Source organism: Mustela nigripes, chromosome 7 (assembly GCF_022355385.1).
Source record: "Mustela nigripes isolate SB6536 chromosome 7, MUSNIG.SB6536, whole genome shotgun sequence".
NCBI lineage: Eukaryota > Metazoa > Chordata > Mammalia > Carnivora > Mustelidae > Mustela > Mustela nigripes.
Window position 1 is genome coordinate 116,300,819 of NC_081563.1, and position 17,888 is coordinate 116,318,706.

General features: G+C 44.6%; 1 protein-coding gene across 6 annotated transcripts in view; it reads left to right on the forward strand.

The window, feature by feature from the left end:
• Positions 1 to 1,716: 1,716 nt before the first annotated feature.
• RALY (RALY heterogeneous nuclear ribonucleoprotein) overlaps positions 1,717 to 17,888 on the forward strand; it is an 80,794-nt gene continuing 64,622 nt past the window's right edge. For 2 of the 6 annotated variants that reach the window (XM_059406823.1, XM_059406824.1), the window contains exon 1: positions 1,717 to 1,948. The gene's annotated coding sequence lies outside the window, so the exon portion shown is untranslated. Of the gene's footprint in view, positions 1,949 to 2,674; positions 2,694 to 6,107; positions 6,223 to 17,888 lie in introns of those variants that run through there. The other 4 variants (XM_059406820.1, XM_059406825.1, XM_059406822.1 and 1 more) reach the window with 4 other exon arrangements.

The following is a 17,888-nucleotide window of genomic DNA, read 5'->3' on the forward strand; positions in this document are numbered from 1 at the left end:
TTACTGAACATTAGGTCTATAGCAGCCATTGCACCAGGTCTGGTAACAGTGATGTACTCAACCAAAGATTTTTTGTCTTAAGGAATTTACCTTCTAGTGGGGAGATAGACAAAAACATACAAACACACCAATAAATGACAAGACTAAGAAATGCCATGAAGGAAATGAATGAGTCCAAATTAAGAGAACATCTTTAGGTCGGGTGTTCAGGAAAGTACTCTCTGAGGAGGTGATATTTAAATGGAGTTAGAAGGGGCAGGGGAAGAATGTTCTTGGCCTTGGTCTCAGGGTTACCATCTCTCTAATTTGATTTCTTCCTCTGAAGGGAGACTTGGAGGTCATCAAACAACATAGCAGAGTTGTAATTGTTGGTGTGGCAGGGCCAGGATTCCATTCAAACTCTGCTGTTTTTAGGACTTGGCAGGTTCTGGGGGTAGCAATGTGACAAATACGATCATGAAATCACAGGTGGGCCACATGGAGACTTTCGACAGCCTTCAAGAAGTCTATATAGCTGAAGACTGAAGGGCAATGGTCTTCGTGTGCACTAGGAAGACCCCTCCGATTGTTCCGTGGAGGCTGGAACACTGATTTGGGTCAGAGTTTCCGGCAGGAGAAATTTTCAGGAGAGAGGACCACGACCCAGATCGGGTTATAAAACATTTCCGGCACCCTAGAAGGGTAAAGGTACTTGAAACCTCCTTTGTAGGTGGGAGTGGCACGTCCTCCCCAAACCCAACCCAATCGCGGCCTCTCCGCCCAGCCCTACAGTAAGCAGCGAGGCGCTACCCTCCTCTACTCCCACCCGGTTCCCTGAAAGTGAGAGGACCTGGAGCTCCTTCCTACTGCGTCCCTTACGCACTCCTCCCGCACCGCCCCCCGCCAACGTGTTTGGGTCCCATCTCCAGGCCCCGCCTACCTCCAGCTTCAGCCTCGCGACCCGCCTTTGGTCACGCCTCCTTCCGGCTCATCCCCATAGCGGCCACCTTTGGGCCCCCTCCTCCCTCTTCTCTTTCCGGGCCCGCCTTCTTCTGTCCCGCTTCAGTTTTTCCTCCCTTCTGGATCTCCCTTCCCCACCGTCTCCCGCCCCCTCTTCTAAGGGCTCCGCTTCCCCTCCAGCCTCGCCTCAGTCTCCCTCCACCCTTGACTCCTCCTATGGGCACGGCCTCCCTTTAGCCCCACCCGCAACCCCTCCTTCCAAGTGCAGCCCTGCTCCTGGCTCCGCGTGGCCTCCACCGTCTTCCATACCTGCTTTACGCTTCTCTCTTTTCCGGCATCACCACCCTCTCAACCCTGCCCCCCTTCGGCTCGCTTATTGGTGTAGGAGAGTTTCTGTCTCTCCCACCCCAACCCTTCCAGTCCTTAGCCCCGCCTCTCCAGGCTCCTTCCTCAGTCCCTCCTCCCCGGCAGGCCCCGCCCTGGCCCCGCCTTCCTCTTCTCCCCGCCGAAGCTCTGGACCTTTCCAAAGCGAGGCTGAGGGGGTGGGGAGAGCTCGTGCTCTCGGGAAGCCGGGCTGTGTCAGGGTGGGGCTGCGGACTCCTAGCGCTCGTGTCCTCGTGTCCTCCTCCGGAGACAGAGGCGGGGGTGGGGAGGGAGGGACCAGGACCAGGGCCGGAGCGGCGGGCGGGGCCAAGCTGAGGAAAGCCGTTCGGGGCGCCCCCACCCCCGCGCGCTTCAGTGGTGTCGGCCGAGGGAAGGACTCGCGGCTGCGGGGCTCGCGCCGCTGTCAGTGCGGCGGGGCGCGCGAGCGGCGCGGGTGTAAGGCGGGCGCAGCCGGGAGAAGCTGAGGGGGCGGCAGCGGCGGCGGGGGCGACTCCCGCGCGTGTGCTCAGCTCCTCACGCCGCGGCCGGAGCAGCCTTCTTCCTCCTCTCCCTCCCTTCCGCCCCCGAGTGCGGCGGCACCGCCTCCTTCCGCGCCGCGCGGCTTCCTCCAGACCTCTCGGCGCGGGTGAGTGGGGGCCACGGGCGCCTCCTTAGGGGTGCGGGGGACTGTTCCTTGTTCCTTTTCGGCCACCAGCCTCTTCGCGCGGGTTGCTGCCTATTTTTAGAAACTCTTTTTTTCGGCCATTCTGGGCGTCCCAAGAGCGGGAGTAACTCCCGTCCCCCTCCCCACCCCCGCACCTCCCCCAGCAAACCCCGTGTCGCTGGCCCGGCCCTTCAGCGCCTGCCCCCGGCCGCCTGGCGTTCCTTGGCCGCTTCCTCCTCGCGGGCCGGGCCTGGGCTAGGAGTTGGCGGGGTGGGCCCGCGCCCGCTCGGAAGTTGAAGTCTTTGTGCTCGCGCCCCGCCCCGCCCGGCGAGGGGAGGAGGGAGAGGAGCGGAGGCCGCGCAGGGGAGGCCTGGGCGGGCCGGGCCCGGGCTCTGGTCCCGGCCCGGGCTTCTTCCGGCTCCCCCTCCTGGGCTCGGTCTGCCGGCTCCCCTAGGCGCGCACAGCTGGCCCTGCCTCGCTCCCCACGGGCCTCAGCGCCGCCTTGGCCCCCACCGCTGCCGTTGCTGGGCTCGTTGCACACCTTGGGGCTCGGAGAGGAGCAACAACGCGCCCTCGAGCTGGGGCGGTGTTCCGCACTTCACGCAAGCCCCACCGTGCAGCCGAGCTTCAGTTTGCCCCTCCTTAAAATGGGGAAAAGAAAGTCGCTTCGCAGGATGTTTGTGGATTTAGGGAGCTAGTATGTGAGAGAAGCGTTTAATACCAACAGGTAACATTTAATGGACTTGACTAGGAACTTAGTAAACCTTATTTCTCAGGACGGCCTTTGGGGTATTCCCCTTTACAAAAGCAGAAAGCAAGGCACAGAGAGGTAAAATAATTTGCTCCCAATCACAGTTAGTAGCTACAGAAGTGTAAAGCCGTGGTACTAGAAGTACCTGTTATTTATTTCTTAGTGTGAGCTTGTGTAATCCTTTAGTGCAGAGAGGATTTTGACTTACCCTTGGGTCATTCCGTTTTCCCTGACTCCTAGGGTAGTGTCCGTTGTACTACGGATGAAATCCCGTTCTGGGGATACGGGAGGTCCGAGGGGAAAGAAATTACTGTGAATTTCTTGCTAGTATTGCCCCGTAGAATTTGATGAATGTAGGGGACTCCAGATCTCAAGCTCAGCTGACTTTCTCTGGGTTTTTGGCTCAAGGAAGGCTTAAGTCCTAATAGTGAGGTCTATCCTTTATTTGTGGGATGTTCCTGCCCGCCACCGTCCCCCCCTCCCCCTTCCCAACAGCCAGACCTTTTGTGTTCTCTATAGTGTTTAGATTTCCAGCTCCTACTTGGGGAAGGAGAAGCAGGAAATGGCTAAAGTCAACTGCTTCATCTCCCTTCTTGAAATAGGGTTTTATTTTTCCTTTTTTCAGATGAGACCAAGAGTGGGTAAAAGTGAACTAAAATTAACTTTGGCAAGTTTCTAGTTTTCCAGTGTGTTTGATCTCTATTATGGGGAATGTTTTAAAATACGAGTTCCTGGGTGGCATCTTGAAGGAGTCTTCTAATGTTTTGTATTTGTTTTTTGCAGTCTGCAGGTCTGTTGTGTTCTCCTCTTTCCAAAATTCTGCATTTAGAGTTGCGGTATGTAGTACCTGGAAGGGTCTTTACCATCTAGTCTTTTTTAGCTGCCTTGTTCCTTCTACCCTGTTAACACTGGAAAGGGGAAGTAAGTTGTCTAAATTTACAGACTGCGTTAGTGACAGAATCAGATTTATAATTCCCAGTCTTTTGGTTTGCAGACCAGTAATGGTTTTATTTCTGCCATCCCTTGACACCTTTGGAAGGGGCACTAAATTACTTACTCAGGCCTTAACAGACCAGGAATCCTGAGTAAATTTAGATCTTGAGAAAGTTCGTTAGTTCCAACCTCTCTCCATGCCTCAGGTTTAGCATTAAAAGGAGTTCAGGTTCGGTGCACAGGTGTGCCAGTTCTCATTAGTCATTACTCTTATCATTTGGTACTTTGTTTATGGTGTATAGTACTCTTCTGGAATCATCCGATTTCTAACCCAGTTCTGTGAGAGGTCTTGAGAGTTTGCTTTAAGTCTCCTTTTTACAGCTGTAATTGAGAATTGAGACACAGCAAGATTGGGGCACTTGCCTTGGTAAGGTCACCAAATTAACAAGTGGTGAGGACAGGACACCTTTCATGGGCAGAGGATTTGATGAAGCATCATTAACTGAGCCACTCATTGTGGCTCTGTGACGCTGTTTGTGTGGAGACTGAGAAATGACTGTGAAAGTCTATTGTAGTAGTAGTAGGAGGAGAAATAATACCTAACATTTATTAAATACTTACTGGGTACCAGTTCCTGGACTAAGGTCTTGCTGTGGGGTATCTCGTTTATTCCTCAGAGTGGAGTGTTTGAATTAGGTATCATTATCCCTGTTTTACAGAGGTAGAAACAGGCTTAGAGAGGTTACATGACTTGCTCAGGATCATGTAATTGATAACCTGAAACAAAATAACTTTGAAGCCAGTGTGGGTTCTGTTCTGTTCTTTTTCTCTTTCTTTGGTAAAAACATATATGAGGTAAAATTTGCCATTGTAACCACTTTTAAATGGATAGTTGTCTGGCATTAAGTAATGCACCCATCACCACTAACTGTCGTTGTCTAGAACTTTTTTATCTTCCCCAACTGAAAATCTGTACCCATTAAACACCAACTCCCTTATTCCCCTCTTCCCGAAGCTCCTGACAACCACCATTATGTTTTGTCTCTGAATTTCATTACTTTAAGAACCCCATATAAGTGGAATCCTACCTTTTTTTTTTTTTTTCTTGGTCCTTTAGTGACTGGCAAAGTTGGCACTTTTAATGCCTCCCTTTACCTCAGGGTGCTTTGTAAATGCAAAATGATTAGTCCTTATCTGCAGTAGGGTGTGGCATGCGGCCCCAGAGCTGGAACTGAGCCCTATTGTACCTCTGGCTAAGCTCTTTTCCCGCCTTTTTTTTGCTGTAGATTGGAGTTCTTTATCACAGAAGCCTTTTCTGGAAATCTCTGCCCCTTTTGTATCTTCCAAGGAGACCTCCTACCCTTGAAATAGAACACAGAGGACTCTCCACCCTGGCCTTGTTTGCACCTGCCTTTCCGACTATCCAGGGTTTGGGCATATCAGGCTGCAGTGATCAAGAATAGCAGTGCTGTGACAGCAGCTCAGATCAAAACTACTCAGAGGACGATTAAATGGATTACCTTTATGAAATGCACTCTCTCTGCTCTCCTCTTTCCATAAAGTCACACAAAAAGGATTAGCTTTGGGTTCCTAGAGGGTGTTCATGAATACTCACTGCTTGCAGGTGGTTAAGATGGAGTTAAATGCCTTACAAAAGTCCATTAGGTTTGACTGTTTCTCTGTGTTTGGGACATTGTGGAATATGGTGTTTTTGAAAGGTAGTTGGAATTTTGTGCTGATACCAACGGGGTGGGGTGGGAGGTTTTCCAGAGATGGATAATAGGGCAGCAAACAGATCTGAGCATGTTGCACTTTGCTTAAAGATCTGATGGCCTAACATTACCTATGTATTAAGTTCAAACCCCTGAGTGCGATAATGAGGTCTGAATGTGTTGAATTGTTTATTGGATAGGATCTTGTAGTTGAAGGGCTTTTAAAGTCCTGTCGACCAGCCAGCCATCTGGCCAACGTTTGAATTGGCTACTTGCTGGGATTCGGTTCCATTGGACACTTCATTATTAGAAAGTTTTTCATTTACAGAAAAATTATTAAGCATCTGCCATGCACAATCCTAAGCTTGGGATCTGAGTCTATACAGCCTTGTGGGGAAGGCAGGCAAGGAAACAGGCAATGTGAGAGGTGTTGTGAATAGGGATAAACACTATTAGACCATAGATGAGTGGTAACTAACCCAGCCTTGGAGGCTTCTTCAAAGAAGTTGGCTGAGCTCAGATCTCAAGAAAAATAGAGACATAAGGCAGGAGGAAAAGATACTTGGAGAGTTGAGGAGGAGACAAAGATAAGACTAGGCAGAAGGAATAGCAAGTCTCGAGATGGTGGTGGTAATAGTTGACACTTTTTTGGCTATTTCCGGTATCAGGTGCTACTCTAAGCATGTAACATGTGTTAATTTTTCCTATAACCACCCGAGTACATACTGTTACTCCTGTTCTGTAGGTGAGGAACAGACCCAGAGGGGTTAAATACATCTCTCACGTTGCTCAAGATTCCTGGGTGGAGCATAAAGCAAAAGATGGGTGAATATGACAAGAGAGGAGATGAGACTGGTAAGGTAGGTAGAGCAGAAGCCAAGTCATGAAAGGGCCTTGTTGTCCCAGTTGAGGAATTTGGACTTCATTGCAGGGTGAGGGGGGGCCATGCTCCTGTGGGCATTTTAGAAGGATATCTCTGGCTACCTGTTTGGGGAGTGGTTTGGAGGACTAGAGCACCATAGGCAAAAAGACCAGTTAGGAGGAGGCTGTTGTGGTAAAACAAGTAGGAGATGATGGTGTTTCAAATGAAGAATGTGTATATGTAGAAGGAATTGAGCACTGAGACAGAACAGTTATTGGTGTGGAGAGTCATCAGGGATGACTTCTTAGATTTCTACCTGGTGCAGTTCTGTAGATGGGGATGCTGTTTACTGAGGTGAAGGCATAAGAGAGGAGGTGTATTTCTCATGCAGGATCGTCTTATATCTGCTTTCCTTTACCTTCTAGTTGTTGATCTAGTTCTCCATATGGAGGGTTGGGGGTGGGGCATGCATGAGGGACAGTATTGCGCAACACATTTGGTAACTGTTCTGGCTAAACTAGATGATGTAAACACTAGTTTAGAAACGGAGGACATACTAGATTCCAGACATTTAGGCCATGCATAACCCTGAATACTGCTTACATTAAGCCAAGGAATGCTTACGTTTTTCCTAGACAATGCCCTTTGGTACTGAGATTCTTTCCATCTGCTAATATGGCCCTCTCTAAGTCATCTATGTTTACTACCTGCTAGGCACAGGGGGAAAACAAGGTAAATAAAATGTAGCTTCAGGAGCTTGTATTAAAAAAGGCAGCAGTTCTCAGTAGCTTAGATAACAGTGGTAGAGGTAGAGGGTAGGGTGGGGCAGATCAGGAAGGGACAGAATGGAGAAGGACCACAGGGGACTTTTGTTGGGGCAAGTCAGGAGACCCTGCTTTTTACTCTAGTCTTTTCATCAGGTGGCAAAGGTCCAGGTTTATTCATCTATGATATTCTATCAGTAATGATAGAAAATAATGATGAGATGACTACAGGGGTCCCTTCTAGCAATAACATTTTATGATTCTAGATGATGGTTTAGATAGTGTATCTCTTGGAGAGACATTTTCTTTCCTCCTTTCTCTCTCTCTCTCTTTTTTTTTTTTTTGCCCCAGGCAATGGTAGGGGAAGGCGTAGAGATAGGATTTTTCACATGAATGTCTATAGAAACCTAGTTTTTTTTCAGTTTTAGCTTCATGTATAAAATGTGTAACTGGAAGGGGGAGAAGATGACTAGTAATGTTAGCCTGCTGATCTACAACTACCCAATAGTTTCAGACGTGAGGTGTAGTACAGCTTTTTTTATTTTTAATTTTTATTTGTTTGTTTATTTTAAAGATTTTATTTATTCATTTGACAGATAGAGATCACAAGTAGGCATAGAGGCAGGCAGAGAGAGGAGGAAGCAGGCTCCCGGCCGAGCAGAGAGCTGGATGCCGGGCTTGATCCCAGGACCCTGGGATCATGACCTGAGCCGAAGGCAGAGGCTTTAACCCACCGAGCCACCCAGGCACCCCTGGAGTACAGCTTTTAGACTCAGAGAGAAGGGGGCAGTGGGATAAACTAGCAACGTAGTCGTGAGCCTGAGAACCATTCAGTCTGATTCCTGCTACTAACTCAGTTTGTATACTTGGCCAACTCCTTTCCTTCTTTGGCTGGCCTCATTTCATCATAAAATCATCTCAGACCTCCCTGAAGTTTTGTAAAAGACCAAAAGGGTCGGAGCCGGAGAAGTTTGGAGGTCCTTCTCTACTCAGTTTCATCTCCCTGCTTAAGTGAGTATCTAATAGAGATAGGCATCTACCCAAGTATCATCATTAGTTATCTTTTCTGTTTCTAAAACCCACTCTTTTTCCTTCGTTTTAGTGTATTTTACTTCATAATGTTCTTGGTGTGAATAAATGGGCTGTACCTCATGGAGGAGGGAGGAAGGGTGGAATATCACTGGATTCCAGTTTATATTCCTAAAAAGGCATTCAGGCTGTCCACTGTCCTTTGCTCTACATGAAGGGGTAAGGGGAGGGAGGTTGTGGTTGAATACTTAGATTTTTCTGAGACACTTGTATTTGGAGTGCTCCTCTGACTAAAGTGCAAGTCTGGCCATTCTCCCCAGCATGCTTAGTGTGGTTCCATTGGGGGAAATAGCAGGCATTTGATGCTTGGTAAAGACATATAAATTGTAATTACCTAATATTCTCTGGGATCTCAGTCTTACTGTCTAAAACAACAGGGATGGACTGGATAATTTTGAATGATTTTTCCCCCCTTAATTGTATGAATTTCTAGTTTTACATAAGTGGCTTTGCTAGAGCATTGAGAGTATGTCAGAGGGCTAAATTCTGGGTTCACAGATAACTTTTTGTATATAAACAGATGGATATTGTTTTTTAGAGTGGACAGATTGCTGAAAAATTGCTTGTGGAGTGAATTTATCAAATTGTCTGCTGATTTCCATTATAAACTTGGAGCTGTGGTTCCATGGACAAACTTGGAGTATAAGACTATAAAAAAATTACATTTAAATATGTAGCAAACTGTTTAAAATCACAGAATAAAGAGAAAATTAAACACACACACACATATACACAGTATAATATGCCCAAACAGTACTAGGACTGGAAAAACACTAGACTAAAAATTTGCATTTCCTTAGAGCTTCAGGTTTATGAGATAGGTACCTCTGCTGAGGTTACCTGGCCCTTGAAATGCCATCTGTGGAGAGTGAATAGTTCTGTTTATTTGTCAAGGTAAGAATCATTGCTTTATTCCAAGTAAATATTCTCTTTAGAAGGCCAGGCTTATAAGCTTAATATTATTGGCCAGGTTTTCTTCATTCTAGAGACATTTATCTGGTATTTAGCAGTTCTCCTTTTTGTTTTATTAAGGATTTTACTAAGCCTAGTTAAAGGTATTGTTTGCGTGGTGTCTGTTGATCTGTTTTTCTAGTTTCCTTTGTAATTTTTTGTGCCAGTGAAAGCAAGCTCAGCAGTAGACTTAAAAGAATCATTTTCATAACTCATTATTTCTCTAGGTCTGGGTTTCCTTTCTCGAAGTATGATCATGTTGCTTTGAGACATCAAATGTTGTTCCGTGCTTACACAGACCACTTTAAGGCTTTGGGACTTTGTTCTTCCAGATAGCTGTAATCTGGCACTGAGCGACAGTGTTGTCAATATAGTAATGATAGCTATGCCTGAATCAGTTGAACATAAGAACATCTTTTCTTCAAACCTTAAAAGACTCACTCTAAATTGATTTTCACACCAATTAAAATCAGCTCTTACTAAAATTAGGGGCTTGGTAGAGTTACCATGCCAAATAGGTTACCTAGCTGCTGTAGTGTGATTATGCTTGTGTAGCTGCTTTCCATCTCAAAGTTCAGTTATTCATTTCTAGGAATTTGGAGTACCTGTTGTGTTCTCTCTATGGAGAACATAAATACCTAGCAGGACATAATTCCTGCCCTCAATTACTTTCAGTTTTGAGAGGGAGACAGAGAGGTACAATAGATCCTAGCTCTTTCTTACTCCTGAAATTTGGGGTGAGGGTTCAGACTGGAAATAGCAGAATTGATGGATGTATCACTAGGCAAGGAGACCTGTTTGAATATGACTTCCAGTGTTTAGAAAGATTTATTTTTTAGAGGGAGAGAGAAAGAGCTTGCACTCAAGCAGGTGGAGGGACAGAGGGAGAGAAAAAGTCTAGAAGCAGACTCCCCACTGAGCACAGCCCAACATGGGGCTCAATCTCAGGACCCTGAGATCATGATCTGAGCCAAAATCAAGAGCTGGCTGCTTAAACAACTGAGCCTCCCCACCTTTATTTTGCCTCTCTTTATCCTTTGTTGCTGAGGTGTCCCACATGCAGTGTATAGAGTGAAGAATATTAGGGTAGGAGACAAGACTGTCCTTCAGGTTTGGGTGTCTAGACATCTGCCTAGTGCTTTTCCCTTTTCTCCTCACATCAATTCTCTGGATGGCTTCCAGAAAGATTTGATATTGTCTAGGTTCTTATTTAGGAAGGAAGAAAATTAAGTTTCATATTGAATTATTTTAAGTTTTATTATACTCAGTTTTGAAGTAAAATAGTTTTCTATTTTGCGTGTAAGTAAATTATTTGAGGTGTGGCTTCTGGTATTTGCCCAATTTGTGACTTATGAGTTGTGATTAAATTGTGGTTCTTGAAGCCCACTGCCACTGTCTGTGTCAGCCAACTTTGACATTTTGCAGCACAGAGCCTTTGGGAAATGGAGGGACTGTTGAATTTACCCTGATCTTGAAGGGTAAGATCTTCCTCTTTCCTGGTCCCTATACTCAAAAAAGTTTGTTGGGATGCTGTGTTGTGTTCATAATTTCTCCCAACAATTTAGCATTGCCTATGAGGTCTAGAAGAGGAAATATGTCTGTGCCTGTTCTTGAAGTATTGCGGACAATACTGAGATCAGCCATCCAAATGGGAGCACACCTAGTGCCTTCTTGGGGCTGTGAGGGATGACATGTATAGCATATTCTTGCTTTCAGGGAACCTATGGTCTCTTTGGGGAGATAAGATTATCATGAATATGTATCTAACAGTAAGGCAGTTTGGTATAGATAGCTTGGTTTGGAAGACCAAGGTCTACCCTTATTTCTTGGTACTAATTTGGCCAGGTAAATGGAAATAAGTCATTTTTCCTCTTGGAACCTCCATTTTGTCATCTATAAAAATGGGGTTAATATTTCATATCTTAACTTCCTCACAATGTTACTGTGAGGAGCAAGTTAGATAATGTTACTAAACGTAAAAAAGAACATTATAAAACAAGATGATGCAATTTATATGTGAATACATGAGTCATTTGTCATAGTTAATGGGTAAATGGCAGAGTTTCCCATAGAAGGGGAGATCTCGGGGCACCTGGGTGGCTCAGTGGGTTAAAGCCTCTGCCTTCGGCTCGGGTCTGATCCCAGGATCCTGGGATCGAGTTCCACATCGGGCTCTCGGCTCAGCAGGGAGCCTGCTTCCTCCGCTCTCTCTGCCTGACTCTGCCTACTTGTGATCTCTGTCAAATAAATAAATAGAATCTAAAAAAAAAAAAAAAAAAAAAAAAGAAGGGGAGATCTCTTTGGGTTGGAGTGATCAGGAAGAGTGGTCTGAATCAACCTTTAGGATTGGAGAAAAGAATGGTGGAAGCATTTAGACAGGAGTAGTGATGAGGCAAAAGGGTAGGAAAAATTTCAGGGGGAGCATTTAGTGTTTTGCAACCTGAAGTCACAGAGTGGGCATATGTTCAGCTTTCGTAGTTACTGCTGAACAGTTTTCAGAGGCATACCAGATTACACTCTCATCACTGGTATGTGAGAGAATTCCTGTTGCTCCATGTCCATGTCAGCACTTAGCATTGTCTGTATTTTTCATTTTAAGTCCTGCTGGTTGGTGCGTAGTTACAAAAATGAGTTTTAAGAACCATGTTAGGAATTCTCAGGTACCATAAAGAGTTAAAGGGATTGGGATTACAGAGGAGGGAGAGATTGCTTCATTTGTGGGGGTGTGATACCAGGGAATATTTATGGAGGTGTGAGCATTTTGCTGGGTTTTTTTTTTTTTATTTTTTTTTATTACCCAGTCCCACCCCCTACTCCTTTTGCTGGGTTTTATAGGAAAAAGATAGTGACCATATGTTATCTGGGACCACTTAGATTCTAATATTCTGTCTGGTTATGTTTATAAATTGTGAACCATTATTTCTGTGTCTGGACTCTACTTCCAGATTATCCAGAAGCAGCATCCAGATATCCCTTCTCAGTTGCTGTGCCCTTCTCCTTTCTCCTCCCATTTTTTCCCCAGAAAGTTTGGTCACAGGAGATTTTAGGCTGTAGAGATGGAGAGAGGACATTCTGTATGACGGGAACATCTTGAATAGAAACACATGAATGACTAAATTGAGTGGCATCCCTATTCCTGCTTATGAGCTGGGGGTGGGGAGGATGTGTCTAATACTTTTAAGGGTGGGTGATGCCTTCTCATAGCCTTCTGGAGCAGGTGGAAAAGGTCTGCTGTTCCCAAGCCGATTTGTATTTAAGCTGGATAGAAGGTAAGAATGACTCTTTGCCCATAATTACATCATTTCAGGGAATAAATTAATCCAGTGAACAGTCATACTTGAATTATGTTGAGAGTTTGTCTTCTCTTAAAAGAAGGGGGAGGGGGCGAGAGGGGAATGCCAAAACCTCAAGAGCTTAGTCTCTCAGAGCTCATCTATTACTTGTATATTTGCTCAGGGAAAAATTGCCATTTCTTTGTCAGCTTTTATCTTGCCGGTTGGACCCTAGCTGGGTGTGTTTTTTCCGTACTTTTACCAAATCACTTTGAAGGCTGGCTTGAACATTGATCATTTCTTAGAGCCTTTCCTCTTTGTTCTGTCAGTAAATATTAGAAAATGGACCTTAAATTACCTGGTTGGTGGTAATAGGTGGCCCTGCCTGCTCCCAGAGAGCAGTACTTCTATGTTAAACATTAGTCTGGTCCCGATCCTATGTCACATCCTGGGGTATTTGTCTGGAGAGACTGGGGATGTTAGAGCTGCCACTGGGGACATTTACCAGAGGGTATTTTGGCTTTCTGTCAAGGAGACTAGTTGAGTACCTAAAAATCTGAACCTAGGTTCTACACCCAAGTCTGTGTTTCATATTAATAATTGCTGCCATGTGTTGGGTACCCACTGTGTTGAGAATACTATGCTTTGTACCATGTGTTCATACTAACAGGGCTGATGTTTATTGAAAGTTTCTATATGCTAAACTCTGTGTGTTTGTATATATACAGATGTTTATAAATGATGTATTATAAAACTGAAGTTTAAATTTCTGTCATTTACATGTTACATAAATTTTATATGTCATATATAAATCTGTCTATATACATATATATAAAAACATTTATTCTCACCTCATCCCTAAGAAGTGGGTTCTGTTGATCGTCATCATATAGTTGGGAAACTGAGACATTCTGAGGTTAAGACATATGCCTATAATCACACTACCAGTAAGTGGAGTTGCCAGGATTTAAACCTAACCAGTTCTTTTTAATATGGAAAATTTTAAACATACACAAAGTAGACAGAATAGGTTAATGTAGCATGATACATCCATTGCTCAGCTTCAGTTCACAATCATATTTTGTTTATACTCCTACCTGCTTCTCTTCCTGTGCTTTGAAGGAAATCTCAGCTATTCTATTTTGCCCTTAAATATTTCACAGTATATTTCTAAAGGATGACTTGGTTTTGTTTTTAAAGATTTTATTTATTTACTGGATGGAGGGAGACAGCGAGAGAGAGAACAGAAGCAGGGGAAGTGGGAAAGGGAGAAGCAGGCTCCCTGCTGAGCAGGGAACTCAATGCAGGGATTGATACCAGGACTCTGGGATCATGACCTGAACCGAAGACAGACACTTAGCGACTGAGCCACCCAGACACCCCTAAAGGATGACTTTAAAACAACCACAGGGGCATCTGGCTGGCACAGTCAGGAGAGCATGTGACTCTTGATCTCAGGGTCGTGAGTTCCAACCCCAGGTTGGGGGTAAAGTTTATTTACAAAACAGAAAACATGAAACACAACCACAATGCCATTTTCATACCTTATAAAATTAACAGTTCCTTAATACCATCAAAATCCAGATTGTGTTCAAATTTTCAATTATCTCATAAATGTCACAATCTTATTTTTAGTTTGACTTAGGGTTCATGTAAGATCCACATATTTTAAATGGTTGTTACATATGTTAAGTTTTTTAATTCATAATTTCACTTCTGTTTTTGTGGTTGTTACCTTTATCTGTTGAAGTAACTGGGTTTTTCTTGTAGAGTTTTCTGTGTTCTGAATTTCCTGTAAATTGATGGTTGTATCTAGGGGGCAGTATGTCTTAATCTTCATGGTAACCCTACAAAAAAATAGGTATTCTTATTTTGCAGATGAGAAAACAGACTGAGAAAGATTGAGTTGGGTGACTTGCCCATGGCCTCACAGCTACCTTGGATGTGAACACAGACCTTCTTGCCTCCAAAGCCTGTGTTCTTTGTTTCTTTACCACTCACCCAATCTTTGAGCTTGGGCAAATCACTTTAAGTTCTCTGGGCCTTAATTTCTTTGATATGTATACTGAGAGCTTCCACAGCACTGGTGGTTTATATATCTGTGACCATTTGAGTGCCTACCATGTGATGATGGCATGGTACTAGATGCTGAGGGTGATGCTCAGATGAATAAGACTGTCTTGAGTGAGCAGATAGCTAGGGACTGTAGGACCATACCCTGTTTCAGACATGGAGCCTGTTTTGGCCATGGTGAGGCTATAGGAGCTTCCTAACTAGCCTCCCCGCATCCTTTCTTGCCCTTTTCCATGCCATGCTCTCCTCCCTGCTGCCAGGTGCCTTTTTCTAAAAACCATTTTTGTTGTGTTCTCCCCTGTTCATAAATCAAGTTTGAGAAGTTGGTAAATAAGAAACAAAGTTTTTCCAGCAATAAACCTTCCCTCCTTGGATTGAGTTACTGTTTCAAGGGCAGCTAGTCTTTTTTTTTCTTTTCTGTTTGGCATAGGTGTTACTGCTTTTATGGGAATGCTGAGGAAATCTGGAGATGATAGAATAATGCTGGAGTAAAGCACGGGAATGCGGTCTTTCAGGGGAGAGCATACATTTAGATTTAGCATTGTACTCTTCACACCAAGGATGTTTGACCCTAATGGGGCAGTTGTGCTCTTTTCCAAAGAAAAGGAACTTGGAGTTGTGGAAATCAGGGACAAGAGTTTTTTTGTTTTGTTTTGTTTTTTGTTTTTTTTTTAAGATTTTATTTATGTATCAGAGAGAGAGAGGGAGAGAGAGTGAGCACAGGCAGACAGAATGGCAGGCAGAGGGAGAAGCAGGCTCCCTGCCGAGCAAGGAGCCTGATGTGGGACTCGATCCCAGAACGCTGGGATCATGACCTGAGCTGAAGGCAGCTGCTTAACCAACTGAGCCACCCAGGCGTCCCAGGGACAAGAGTTTTTAAAGATATTTCTTTGAGGGGAACTAAGCTGCTGAGCCTTCATTTTACTGGCTAGCCAAGCCATTGAAGTGAATGTAGTATATAGGAGTGAATGTGGTATAGAGCAGTGGTTTGAGTCTGTAGTAATTTGGGTGGCAGACAGTCGGCGCTGGGTCCAGACTGACATAACAGCTGTAAGTAGTAAAGTCAAAAGTCCAGAGAAGTAAGGTTCAGGGTGTTTGTATCCTTAGAGTGCCTTGCATGTAATAGGTACCTAATATCTTTAAATCTTTATTTTAAAAATAATTTTGGCAGTTGATTAAGCCAAAGGCTGTGGAATCATGGGTTCTAAAGCTCAGAAGCCAAGTGGTCTAGGACCCTGGATAGCTCCTTGGAAAAGCAGTGTTCCTCTGACAAATGTTAGGCATCCTTAGGGGACTCCTAAATCTTTCCTGTTCAGAACTAGTCAGAGGGGCGCCTGGGTGGCTCAGTGGGTTAGGCCGCTGCCTTCAGCTCAGGTCATGATCTCAGGGTCCTGGGATCAAGTCCCGCATCAGGCTCTCTGCTCAGCGGGGAGCCTGCTTCCTCCTCCCTCTCTCTCTCTACCTGCCTCTCCATCTACTTGTGATTTCTCTCTGTCAAATAAATAAATAAAATCTTTAAAAAAAAAAAAAAAAGAACTAGTCAGAGGATCTTTTTTAAAAAATATTTTATTTATTTATTTAACCGAGATCACAGGCATAGAGGCAGGCAGAGAGAGAGGGGGAAGTAGGCTCCCCTCTGAGCAGAGAATCCAATGCAGGGTTCGATCCCAAGACCCTGAGATGACGACCCAAGCCAAAGGCAGAGACTTAACCCACTGAGCCACTGAGGTGCCCCTAGTCAGAGAATCTTATCCTCTAGATCAGGGTTGCAAACTGACAGCCCCTTGGGGTGTTTCTGGCCTGCATATATATTTTGTTTGACTTGACCAGTGTTTTTATGTTTTGTTTTGAATTGGACCCCAGCCTGGGGATATTCGGGCTGCCTTTCAGTAGAGATAACTTGTATGAGATCAGAGATCCTGGTGTGGGCTATGAGGGTGACTGATTCCTCCTGAAGAGGGAGGAGGATTTTTTGAGGAAGTATCGGGCTGGAACAGTTTTCCTATTCACAGAAGTGGGAATAGCACCCTGCTATTTTATGGAAGAGTTCACTCCTTGAGCCCAGAGCCCACTGCCAGGGACTCATTGTATTGTGACTCCTTGTGCACTGTCTTGTCCATATTTAAGAAGCTTGTAGCTTGGCTTTTTCTGTTTTTTTTGGCTCAAAGATGTGATTTCTCATCTTTGGGTAAGTCTGCATTACCAGCTTAGTTTGGCAAAAATGCTTTTGCTAAAGAGTTACGTTCTTTCTGTTTATTTCACATTCTATCTTCTTATTGGCTGGCATATTATTTTTATTTAAAGATTTTATTTATTTATTTGACAAACAGAGATCACAGGTAGGCAGAGCAGCAAGCAGAGAGAGAGGGGGAAGCAGGCTCCCTGCTGAGCAGAGAGCCTGATGCAGGGCTCACCCCTAGGACCCTGAGATCATGACCTGAGTTGAAGGCAGAGGCTTAATCCACTGAGCCATCCAGGCGCCCCTTGGCTTGGCTTCTTTAGATAGGGCATATTTGTTCTCAAGTTTGTCAAAGCCCTCACCATTTCCTTTTGTTTCTGCGATACCCAAGTCCAGTGCCAATTGCCATTTACCACCAGACTAGAACTTTTTTCTTCAAAACTCTTGGGTTTTGCTACCTTCTTGGTCCTTTTGGGCCAACCCCACTCTAAATGGAACTCTGTAATATTGGAGGGACTTTGCCCAGTTACCATGCTTCTTAGTCCCCTGGGACTTAGATGAATTATCTTCATTTTATTAGAAACTTTGGTATCCCTACTGGCTAGTAAGTCTGTCTCTTGGCTTGGCTTAGGATTTCACAAGGACAACAAACTAGTCAAGGCTCAGTGAACCGTGTCCTTGTAAAATTAGCATTTTTTTTGCAGTCTCTAAAACTCACAAGTTTGTGTGGCAAGGGTGGCGGGGGTATGGAAGCTGGGTCCCAGTGCCTCATGAAAGAAACCATGACCTCTAATACAGAATTGGTTTTACTTAGGAATTAGCCCCTGGTCTTTTACCCACCTAGCTGTAATGAGCAGCAGCTCCTGTGTGTTGAAAGTAGGTGACTTTTTCTGAGTTACATCTCGTTGCCTGTTCCCTTTGGCTTCTTGCAATTACTGTAACATCATCTTGTATGTGGAGCACCATGGTAATTTCCATGACAACTGGTCATGATTTCCCAGATAAAGGGAGGAAGCTAATATGTGTTAGGGATTCAAAAAGGATATTGGGCTAAGTTCTTGTGATGCTAGTAGAATTTTGAGCTGGAAAGGACTTTTCAGCAGCAAAGTCTTAATTAAAACTTTTCCTTTTTATAGACAGGTCCCTGTTTGAGATCCTTAGCTTAGTGTTCCTTTGTGCTCCCTACTTTATGGCTTTTTTCCATTATATCCTACTGGACCATGAGCTCCACAAATACGAGAATCATACCTGTCTTGTTAATTACTGTTTTCCTGATCCCTACCATAGGACCTAAGTATGTTTTGAGTGAGTAGATAAACTATGTTGGAGTTTCTCA